The sequence below is a fragment of the Octopus bimaculoides genome, chromosome 4, assembly GCF_046866305.1.
Source record: "Octopus bimaculoides isolate indiv1 chromosome 4, ASM4686630v1, whole genome shotgun sequence".
NCBI classification, from domain to species: domain Eukaryota; kingdom Metazoa; phylum Mollusca; class Cephalopoda; order Octopoda; family Octopodidae; genus Octopus; species Octopus bimaculoides.
Genome location: NC_142931.1, coordinates 117392377 through 117404876, shown reverse-complemented (window position 1 = coordinate 117404876; position 12500 = coordinate 117392377). Strand labels below are relative to the sequence as shown.

Below are 12500 nucleotides of genomic sequence, written 5' to 3'. Positions count from 1 at the left end.
GTTTTAAAAGTATTAAAACAACATTTTAAACTTGGAATTAATAAATTCGTCAGTGATTAATCGATAAATAAAAGTCTAAAACAAAACCTTCTATACCATATTTGATATATACGTGATGCTTTATAATTACCTATCTAATACTCAATTAATTATCCTGGCATCTTTCAGTATATGTCTAATTATAATTCTCTGATTCCAGTTTGTAATACAAAATTCTTTCTTATAAATGTCTATTCTCAAATTTCGCTTGTTGTGTTAGAGACTTATATTATAATTTCAATCTGAAAGTTGAAAAATTATCATACTGTCCGAATGAAAACATTATTAATACGTTTCTTTATTCATAGACATTTACACCCGCCTTATAAATTTATAATTGATTACCAACTAAACTAAGATTCTATGAAATGACATATTAATGAACACAATTTTGGTTTGGGATGATAGCAAAATAATCAATTTCTACAAAGACATTTTATCTTCTCCATCGTCATCACAATTGCTGCTTATTTGATATTGGTGTTTCCAGAAGCTATCTCTTTGAAATGAAAAAGAAGAAAGAAAAGCCAACATTTTGGTCATAGCCATTCATCATAGAAAAATGGAAGTCGATTTTCATTCAGACGGTTCAGTATTGATAACGCTCTTATTCGGACAGTATATTCATTTTTCATCTTACAGATGAAGGTCTCTGGCAGAGCAGACGATGTTTGATCATTTACGTGATAAGAGAAAATTTCATCTCACAATTTGGAATCATAGAATTTTAATTATACATTTAATGAAATACGCTAATGAACTCATAACGTTCTTGTTTTATTGAACCAATGGGAGAGTATCGACGTTGTCACTCAACAATTTTCGCGAAAAAGAACGAAAAACCAACCTCAAATTACACTCCATCATCTTAAAAATTAAAACATGACATCATGTAATGTAATTCGAGATTTAACGTTTCAGGGTGGTCATAGCTGAGATTCTTTTGAGCATGGATCTAGTCGATCAGAGTCCAACTTCAAATTCAAAAGCAACAACAAAAATAGCATAATTCTTAGCTAAATTCACTGATTTCAATAAACTAATCTCCTCCAGTTGTTGCGAATTTTTTTAATGCATATACACCATGCACACGCACGCACACACACACATACACACGCATATATATATATATATATTTTTCTCTGCTTATTTCTCTCCTTGTTTCTTTCTGTGTTCCTTTCTGTGGAAGAGCGTAGGCTCGAAACGTTAAAGACTTTTTTTAATTCCCGAGCGTTATAGTAATACATCTGTTCGTTTTCTACACCACCGGTCTTCGTCTTTTGTTGTTGTATTTTTGTTTTTTTTGTGAATTCTCCCTATATATATATATATATATATATATATATATATATATATATATATATATATATATAGCTGAGATTTACAGAAAAACAAAATATGAACACAGGTTTCCAGCTTACGTTCTTCAATAGAAAGGAACACGAGGAAATAAACAGAGAGAATTAAAAGAAACTTTTGGAGCTACATACATGCATGTATGTATGTATGTATGTGGAGGCGATTGGCTTACTGATTAGGGTGTTAGACTCACGATCGTAAGATTGTTGATTTGATTCTTGAACAAAACACTTCACTTCACGTTGTTCCCGTCCACTCAGTTGTAGAAATGACTTTGCCTGGAGATATATGGGCTCCACCAGGCTTTCTCGCTCTACGTATGCTGAATGGCTGCAGTACTCCGACGACACCTAAGGGGTTAAGGGATTCGTCAAATGTATATATATATATATATATATATATATATATATATATATATATATATATATATATATATATATATAGTACGACACTTAAGGGGTTAAGGGATTCATCAATTGTATACATCTGTATATATATATATATATATATATATATATATATATATATATATATGTATATGTATATATATATATATTGTATACATTATGTATTGATAGGCACATGGTATGGATATGGGGATAGGCGTAGCTGTGAAGTATAAAGCTTGCTTCTCAACCACATAGTTCTGAATTCAGTTCCACTGCGTGGGACCTTCGGCAAGTGTCTTCTATTATAGCCTCGGGCAGACTAAAGCATTCTGAGTGGATTTGGAAGACAGAAGCTGAAAGAAGTCTGTCGTATATGTATCTATTTCTGTGTCTTTGTGTCTGTATTTGTCCCCCCACTACGGCTTGACAACCAGTGTTGATGTATTTACATAAATTAGCGATTCTATAAACGCGCACCGATATCAGTATCTGGCTTACAAAATAAGTTCTACAAGGATGGCCACTGTATAATGAGTGAAACAGATGATGATAAAATATATATAGATATGTGTGCTTGTGTGTGTGTGTGTGTGTGTGTGTGCGTGTGTGTGTGTGTGTGTGTGTGAACCGTGATAATTGATAAAGTTTCTATGATTCCTAGTCAATCCCTTAAAATATGCAATTTAATGTACAACACCTTTTATATCCAATGTTCTTACCCTGTGATTATCATACTGATAGTCAACAGTTAAAAACTTGCCACTCATAATCATCTCAATTCTGCGAATATCAGGGCCATTCACAGATTTTGTTCCAACACTCTGCGTTCTCTTTCAAATCCCATCAATATCAACCATTTCCTTCATTTTACCGGGGTCGATAGTGCATTTTTAGAACTATAAGTATGTCACACCAGATTCTTTGCAGTATTTGTTCCGTCTCTTTGTTTTCCGATTTCAAATCGAGCTATGATCTACTGGGTGATATTTTACCGCTGCGCGGTCTAATATCACAACCTGGCCTCTTGGTCACCTTTAACAGAATCCACTTTGTTGCAGGCATTCGGGCCAGGTTTCCAGTTGAAGGATATCTTACCTTGCTTCCTCCCACCTTCATTCACTCCTACATGTCTCGGAAGTACTGCAATGCGTCGTGAGCATTGCCTTAACCCTCTTGAGTATATGAAGAAAAACCAAGACAGACTCTCAAAGATTTGTTCGTAATCTGAAGCATTTGTTGACAATCAACACCAAGGAAACTTTACAAAGCGTTAAATTATTAGAGTGTACAACAAAATATTTATCTATTTATTTATGTTAAATTCAAATTACGATGAACGTAAACAAACAAACGAAGTTTGCTTTTAGAAGCGTTGAGATGCTTTAGAAAGTTGAAGAAGTGATTTTAAATTCTCAAACGCAGGATAATGCTAATAATATAGCCTGAACAAGATAAACTACCCCTATTTAGCAGAAAAAAGCGAAGGCGGTCAGCTATGAGACTCGAACTCACACCTCCGTGATTACGCGTCGCGGTGCTCTCGACCAGTTAAGCTAAACTGCCACATATATTTTGTTTTTGGTCAGTAAGTGTTATTTCTTATTTGTTTTCTATCTAGAAATTGAAGGAAATGACCACCGTTCCCTTAAAAAATTTTCTTTTGTCACCTAGACATCAATGTTTTGAAACTGACCAATTTGCCATTATATTTCAAACATATTCAATGCTGAGTAGTTGAAGCAGAAATATCGTTATAACAAATATTCTGGTCAATACGACAGATTTGTTTGTCATTTCATTGACTTTAACCACTTCAACATGTCCCTTATTGACTGAAAATATGTACATCGATGGTCATGAGGAGAAGTAATAGGGGAGCATCATAGTCATGTGTTGAGAGGGATTCTTTGGTGTTTGAAGAAATGTAACAAAAGTAAAGTGTGAAGGAAATATTTTTCATACTTTGTATGGAGTAGGCAAATAGGAAATCGCAGTTGCTACCTGAGGACAAAAAATCGTGTAGCACTGTGTTATTTATCAACACAGATCATTATTAGTTCCCTCGCAATCTGGAGTTGAAATGCGATATCATTAATTCAGAAACTGTTGCATTGTTATATAACCTGAGAGTTGTCTTAATATCTACTAATGTTGGTTTCAAGTTTTGGCACAAGTCCAGCAAGTTCTGGAAAAGAGTTAAGTCGATGAAATCTACCCCAGTATGCCACTGGTACTTTCTTCTATGGAACCCGAAGGATGAAAAGCAAAACTGATCACGGCGGAATTTGAACTCAGAACTTAAAGACGGACGAAATGCCGCTAAGCAATTTTCCCAGTGTGACAGCTCACCGCCCAATTAATATTTAGTAATATTGTAAACAATTAGGTCGTTTCCTGTGATAAAATGATTTAACAACTTATTTGATAATTAAATTTAAAAAATTGTAACACTGATTCTGACAACGATATAAGACACTTTGTGGGGGTGGGGGAGAAATAATGAAGAAATGATTATTCAACTGTTTAGTCTTCAGTGGTTTGTTTATTTAATATCATTCATCTCTAAACATTTTATCACACCATCGGATCTTACGTGTGAATTTTCGACATCTTATTTGAAATCTGAGATTTCACAATCAACTAATGTGAGGAGTACATTATATCGAATTATTTTAATTATTTTGAAAGATATGTTAATCAAGAGAACGTTATATTGAATTACTTGAATGATATATAAATCAAAGAGAAGAAATTAACTCAGGCTTTGACACTTATTTAACAGCAAATGATAAATTAATAAATACACAAGTTGTATTTGAAAATTAATTACACATTTCCTTGATTTTTGTCTTTTTCTACCATAATTTCCATAAATCCGTGTGTGTGTATATGTGTATACTTACATATTAACAGAAATAGAGACCGGGGCTATATTATTACTATTATTATTATTATTATTATTATTATTATTATTATTATTATTATTATCATTATTATTAAACAAATAACAATGGTAATGGTAATATTTAATTAAATTTTTACTTAAATCTGCAACATATTTCAATGATTTAGTTTTGGGTGGGAGTAGCTATTATTTATTTTGTTTCCCATTCTCTTTATTTTTATTCTATTTTGAAAAGCAATTATTTCCACTAGCTCGTTAAAATCTGTGTACATGATGCTGACATGATGTTTATCTAAAATGATGTGATGAATGTCAATAAATCAAAATATATCGACATATATTGACTCTATCATTATATCAACAAACAGCCTTCGACATATAATTGCCGTTTATTAAGCCTGATTCCACTACTGATCATACAGAACTATGATCAAAAGTGTTCTAGCCACAGCAATTATATTTACGATGTTTTATGTAGGATTACACTATCCAATATATCCTCTATCCCTTCAGACATTTTAGTCTAATTTGAAAAAACCTTTCGACGCTATTTCCAACAGAACGAGTGACTACGCCGTGGTTTCGTTTTTTTTTTGTTTTTTTTTTCGTTTGGTGAATTTCAATAAAATTAGAATTTATAAACTATTAAGGACCTAAATAAATAAATCTAGCATAATATAAATTACATGCGTCGAAATTTATTTCCGCTCATTTGAATTTCACCATATCATGTAACAAATAATGAATTCTTGGATGGTATTACTGCAAACGCGTTACAGGGAAACCAACACTCCATCAAGCTTGAGAACTTGATCTGCTTTTGATTTCTTATGTTTACAGTCTCATTAAGCATTCTCTAATAATTTTGCTTCCTGCCAGGGGCTAAATAATATCGATCTGCACAGCTCGGAAGGAGTCTGGAGAAAGCGTTGTAGCAGCAATCTTTGACGTCTGATACAATTATGCAACATCATAACTGAGAATTAGTAATGATTTCTAATAGCAATAAGGATGGCTTCAACGCCATATACCTGTAGTTAGCCTTTTGTCTTCTGTCTATGACCAAATATTCATTAACTATATCTCACGTAGCGCAAATTAATGAAATTAATGATGACCCATAATCATTGTCTGAGGTTATCCAAACGTCACCTGTGTTCCGTCAATGTGCCTACAAAACTGCTTCAGCCAAATGATTTCTCCATTGTTTTCCAAATTTCACAGCTGTCGCTTTGAATAAACTGCAAAATATTTCAATAAAAGTGACATTCGCAGTCAAGATGGTGGTAAACAAACAATATTTCTCCAATCCTCCGCTTCTCCCTTTATATTCTTTATTTTCTATGTTTATATTTTTTCCTTTAGTTCTTTTTTTTTTTGACATTTGGTATTTTTACTTCTCTAAGTGTTTTCGTTTCCCTTATTTCTTTCTATTACTCTTGAAATGCTTCGTACTCGTTCCCAATTCCTTTTTCTTCTCCCTTTTACTCTTACCCACGTTTCATTCTTTCTTTTTACTTTGTATTATTATCATTGTTGTTGTTCTTGTTCTTGTTCTTGTCGTTATTGTTATTGTTGTTGTGTTGTCACTTTCTACATTCCGCCCTCTTTAACATTTATCATTTTCTATGTCATCCACTCACAAACAATGATACCTATTCTTGAGTTTCAAACAACACCAACAGAGAAAAACAAAAAAAAGGAAGAAAGAAAACAGAAAACAACAACGATAATATAGAAATATACTTTTCGACAAGCTTTTCCATTATGCTCAGAATCTAACTTCACTCTTTTCATTTACGCTCAGGTAAATACTTACCTAGCTCTGAAGCAAAACAGTTCTTCGCTTTCCAACAAATCAAAATTGACAGACATATAAAATAATTGTTACATCAATATCTATGGAAATTTTATTTTCTTTGCTGTCAACAAAACTCTCCATGGCTATTGTATTATGATCAACAATTCAATAACGCTATACCCTGGGTCACTAATGATCATTGCATTACAAGATCAATTATATTAACTTTTTTAAATATTAACGAAATCATATCAACTTTTTTCTTCCGTGTTTGTTCTCAGTGCTGCTGATATTTATGCCCAGAAACAGAAACCTTGTGAAAATCATATGGTACTATTTTCTAACATAACGACATTATTTGAAAAAATTCGTGCTTTCCGTATGTTCCTTGGTAGTCATTACTGTCTACATTACTGAATCTTTGGCCAAGTTTTTAGTGCTAACAGTGATTCTCAGTCATCTTTAATGTTTATGAACTTCATTACTCTGTCTTAGTCTTTACTACGTTGCTTTAAACAGTTAGACGGTACGAGATAATACATTTAATTTCCGGGCACTAAGGCAACTGCAATAGCGCATATGAGAAATATACTGTGTGTGCACCACATGCAATAGATCCGGATGACAGACGTCTTGTAGGGAATTCGATCAATAATATGGTATCAATAAATGTTGGCTTAGCTATAATACTCTACATAGAATACACCACAGAAAAGGAAAAAGTCGAAACAAAAATAGTGTTATCTGAGGATTTCTTCAAAATAGAGTTTTCAAAACTACTTGACAGGTTATCTATAGTTCTTTTGTAACACTGAATATATTTCCTTTGGCATGAAAGATATACTTACATTTTTATAATATACTATTCGAGACGATATTGCATACTTAGCAAAACATCTTCGCTTTTCACTCTGTGCTGTATTTTTACGAACTTTCCAGAATTTATTCCGCTCACCAAAATGTCAAAATACGAGACAGCCGCGGATACGTTCTCCTGTTTCTAGAACTCAATAGAAACATTTTCATTGCATTTTATTTTAGCTTTTCTCAATTGACAGTTTATTGTTATAATTTCACTTGGAGGTAGGTCTATTACCCATCCTCTCTACGACGTATCGCACCATCAAATAGTGTGTACAAATCTGTCAGTAATTGCACACAACGACACGCTGCAGCCACGTTAGTGATGACGACCACCAACTTCCTCGCGAGAGAGACCAGAGAGGGATAGCACTCCTGAGTAAATGGGTGAGCAACTGGGATTTCACCGACAACATCCGGTCTATAGCCTCAAAAATGCAGAGTATAATATTTTGGATAAGTTTTTTGTCAGTCTGTACTGGTGGTGGTGGTGGTGGTGGTGGTAAGGCGATGACTTGCAAAATCATTAGCCCTCCGTACGAAATACACAACGGCATCTCGTCCAGCTTTACGTTCTGACTCTGTAGTCGACTTTGCTCTTCATCTTTTGGGGTCGATAGCATAAGTATCAGTCGAGTACTAGGGTAGATGCAATCGCCTGGCTCCGCTTCTTGAAAATTTCAAGCCCCGTTCCAATAGATTATTATTATCATTATTATTGAGTGAGAGAGCAGTGCATGTCATCAAAGTGACATTGGGATAAAATATACGAAGCCCAATATACTCATCATGACTACCCATCTGATAAGGGTACACCAGGCACATGCATCACAACAATATGCGCGCGACATGGTGGTCTCATATCAAGATAAACAGCGCATGACCTGGCAAGTGGGGGCCTAGTTAGAATTTTCTTCAGGTCAAATAGCCCATCTCGCCCAAAGGTCCCTGAATAAGGGTTGTTCAAGGATATTAAACAAAATACCTGTTTTCAAAGGTGAATTATTCAAACCCTCAAAATTCTTCTCAACACATGGCTATAATGGTCTCCCTCTACTTCTGTTCAAGATCAGAGATGCACATATCGTCAGCCACCAAGGGACATGCTCAACTGGCTAAGGTCAAACAACGGACAAGCAAATATTTGCTGTACCCAATCTTTTATACCAAGACAAAACAATGTACATGATAACACTTCCAGTCAGTTTAAGGTTAGAAGTAATGAGAGCTACTGCCTAGTACGGCATCAGGGCATTTATTATTATTATTATTATTATTATTATTATTATTATTATTATTATTATTATTATTATTATTATTTTATGTTTGACTTTTGTTTTGCATTTGTACAAGTTGGATCCAAGTCTCACCCAGAGACCTCAAGAGACAACAAGTTAGAAGTTCATGTAGGTGTTATGCCTAGGGTACCATATATTTGGATTTGTACAGTTTTGTTCAAGTGAATGTTTAAGAAACCATAAGAAAATTATGTGTTTGCTTTAAAATTTGAGATCACATAGACAGTATTTTACGTAGGATATGGGCAGTTCCCATGAGCATTATCTTTTGAACTTCAGCCATTTTGGGGTTTCCTGGTATCTGAGCTAGGTAGTAATCAGCCCGTTTCGCTGTCATTCCCAGGGCACCTATGGCAATAGGTATTATTATTATTATTGTTCAGTAGTTTTATTTTTATAACGTGCTTTCACTTCACTACCGAGCGCAGCTCTGTGCGCCTTGGGTATGTGCTGTGGTTTGCTGTGGTGCTTTTATGTTTACTGTATTGAAAGTGTTTTGCGTAGAATGTGTGCAGTACCCAGTAGTGCAATTTTCTGTATGTTACATATATTTGTAAGTCCTGGTATTTTTGTTATGTATTTGTCTGAGTATTTTTTAATTATACCTAAGGCACCTACTATGATAGGAATTGTTTCTGTTTTTAGATTCCACATTCGAGTTATCTCTATTTCCAGGTCTTTGCATTTTGAAAGTTTTTCCATTTCTTTTAGAGAAACGTTGTCATCTGCTGGCATTGATACATCAGTTAGAAAGCATTTTTTTCCTTCATGATCTTTGACAACTATATCTGGTCTATTTGCCTTAATTTCTCTATCTGTGTGTATTGGCATATTATTATTATTATTATTATTATTATTATTATTATTATTATTATTATTATTATTATTATTATTATTATTATTATTATTATTATTTCTTCCGGATTTTTCCCTTGTAAATTGAAATCATACTCAAGTCGACTTATTCTTTCATAAATTCAGGGTCAATAAAATAAAGTAGGAATCAAGTACAGACGTCAAATTTCGCTTAGAAGGCTATAGAAGATGGCATTTGTTTAAGATGCCTGGCAGAAAGGCGGCGAGCTGGCAGAATCTTTAGCAAGCCGATCGAAATGCTTAGCAGTATTTCGCCGTAGCTACATTCTGAGTTCAAATTCCACCGAGGTTAGCTTTGCCTTTCATCGTGCAATGGTCAATGTGATAAATATCAGTTGAGCACTGAGATCGATATAATCGAAAATCCCTCTTCCCCCAAAACTTTCAAGGCCTTGTGCCTAGAGTAGAAATAATAATAATAATAATAATAATAATTATTATTATTATTATTATTATTATTATTATTATTATTATTATTATTATTATTATTATTATTATTATTATTATTATTATTGAGTGAGAGAGCAATGCATGCCATCAAAAGTGACACTGGGGTCAAATATACGAAGCCCAGTATACCCATCATGACTACCCGTCTGATAAGGGTACACCAGGCACATGCATCACAACCATATGTGCGTGACATGGTGATCTCAAATGAAGATAAACAGTGCATGACCTCGCAGGTGGGGCCCAGTTAGAATTTTCTTCAGGTCGAGTACCCCATCCCGCTCAAAAGGTCCCTGAATAAGGTTTGTTTAAGGTTGTTGAACATAACACCCATGTTTCTAAAGGTGAATTATTCAAACCCCAACGAATTACTCTCAACACATGGCTATGATGCTCCCCCACTACTTCTGCTCATGCTCAGAGATGCACATATCGTCAGCCACCAAGGGACATGCTCAACCGGTTAAGGTCAAACAACTGACAAGCAAATCTGTGGTATTAAGCAGAATATTTGCTGTAGCCCATCTTTTTATACCAAGACAAAACACTGTACATGATAACACTTCCAATCAGTTATGAACAGAAGCCATGAGAGCCACTGCCTGGTACTGCATCAGGGCATTTATTATTATTATTATTATTATTATTATTATTATTATTATTATTATTATTATTATTATTATTAGTGTTGTTGTTGTTGCTGCTGCTGCTATCGCTGATGCTGATGCTGCTATTATAATTGTTGTTGCTGTTGTTAAGGCAGAGAGTTGGCTGAATCGTTGGAAAGCCGAGCAAAATATTTTGCCGGCATTTTTTCCGGTTTTCCCTTGTGAGTCGAAATCATACCTAGCTCAACTTATTCTGTCCTAAATTTGGGATGGATAAAATATAGTAGGAGTCAAATACAAGGGTCAACCTTCGCTTAGAAGGTTATAGAAGATGGCATTTGTTTAAGATGTCTGGCAGAAAATTTAAACCAGGGACCAAATGTTTTCGAAACGAACTACTTTGGCAAACGTACTTAATGCACGTGCGAAATACTCAGCCGCTTACTTGATAATTCAGGAGCAGGTGGCTCAGCTAAACAAACAATTGAAACCTCTTTGTCGAACGATGGAAATCCATATCCTATGCGTGTATGCATGAGTGTGTGTGTGTGTGTGTGTGTGTGTGTGTGTGTGTGTGTGTGTGTGCGTGTGTGTGTAAATACACACACACACACACTCATATATATATATATATATATATATATATATATATATATATATATATATGGATATATACAGGGTGCGATGAATAAATTGTCGTCTAAATTACGCAAAAATGATATTAACACTCATTATCTCGTTTTAACAGATATATTTACTAAAATTACATATGAGTATCTTGAAACACTAAAGAGTAAATATACTCAATAAAATTGCCATTGACTTCAACCACGACTTCCAGACGTCTTCGGGATCCCTTGCAACTCTTCTGGACGGTCGCCTTCTTTAAGTTAGTGAACGCTGTCATAATCTTTCAGTTCATCATTAGTGTTACAAGTAGATTTGTTGGTCACTCGCTCAACTGTGACCCACACAATAATCAAGGGCGTTGCAGTCAAGGGAATTAGGGGCCAGATGTTAGGGGTGATGGGGTCACAGAAATTGTCTGACAGCCATGACTGAGTTCTCCTGTTTGTGTGGCATGGTGCAGAATCCTGTTGCCAGACATGGGTTGTTCCAGTAGCCACCCTCTTGACCCAGAGCAACACTACTTCATCCAGGCACTTGATGTAAGCCTCTCTGTTGAGTCTGAGGCCGAGTGGGAAGATGAATGGAGGCATAACGTCGCCATCACTAGTGATCACTCCAAACACCGACATGTTGACTGGATGTTTGATTTCTATCCCTCTGGGTACATGTCCTCAGTTTGCACTGTCCTCAGATTGACACTCAAGCACTCGGAAATATTCGTATTTGGGCTTCTGGCGCGAATACCAAGCACTACAGCATGTCGTTTCCAAATTCCTGGCAGAGTCAATTGCGTCATGGTGCTGCTTTTCTCACACATAGTGCCCAATTAACCCTACTATACTGTGTAGTCGACAAAATCAAAAACAAACAATCTACATGCACGAAATCAAAAATATAAAATGGCGACAATTTACCCATCGCACTTTTATAGATGTATGTGTGAGTAGATACATATTTACACAAACATGTATATTGATGTACATATATGTTTATATATGTATATGGATTACACACACACACATGTACACACGCACAAATACATGCATATACAATCACACAAACACGCACATAGACACACATATATATATATGTGTGTTTGTGTATATATATCTGTATATATATATATATATATATATATATATATATATATATATATATATATATATATATGCGAGTAAAAATAAATACAAAAAGGTGGTTTTTTGTATGATTGTGTATAGAGGAATATATTATTTTGTTTAAAAGAGTTCCAACACTGTCTGTTTTTTATGTTTTATTTATATT

At 34.5% G+C, this 12500-nt stretch overlaps 1 protein-coding gene across 3 annotated transcripts in view; it reads right to left on the bottom strand.

Annotated features, from left to right (window-relative positions):
• The window catches only part of LOC106876369 (uncharacterized), a 515432-nt gene that overhangs the window by 323555 nt on the left and 179377 nt on the right, over positions 1-12500 (bottom strand). The gene's annotated exons all lie outside the window — the stretch shown is intronic.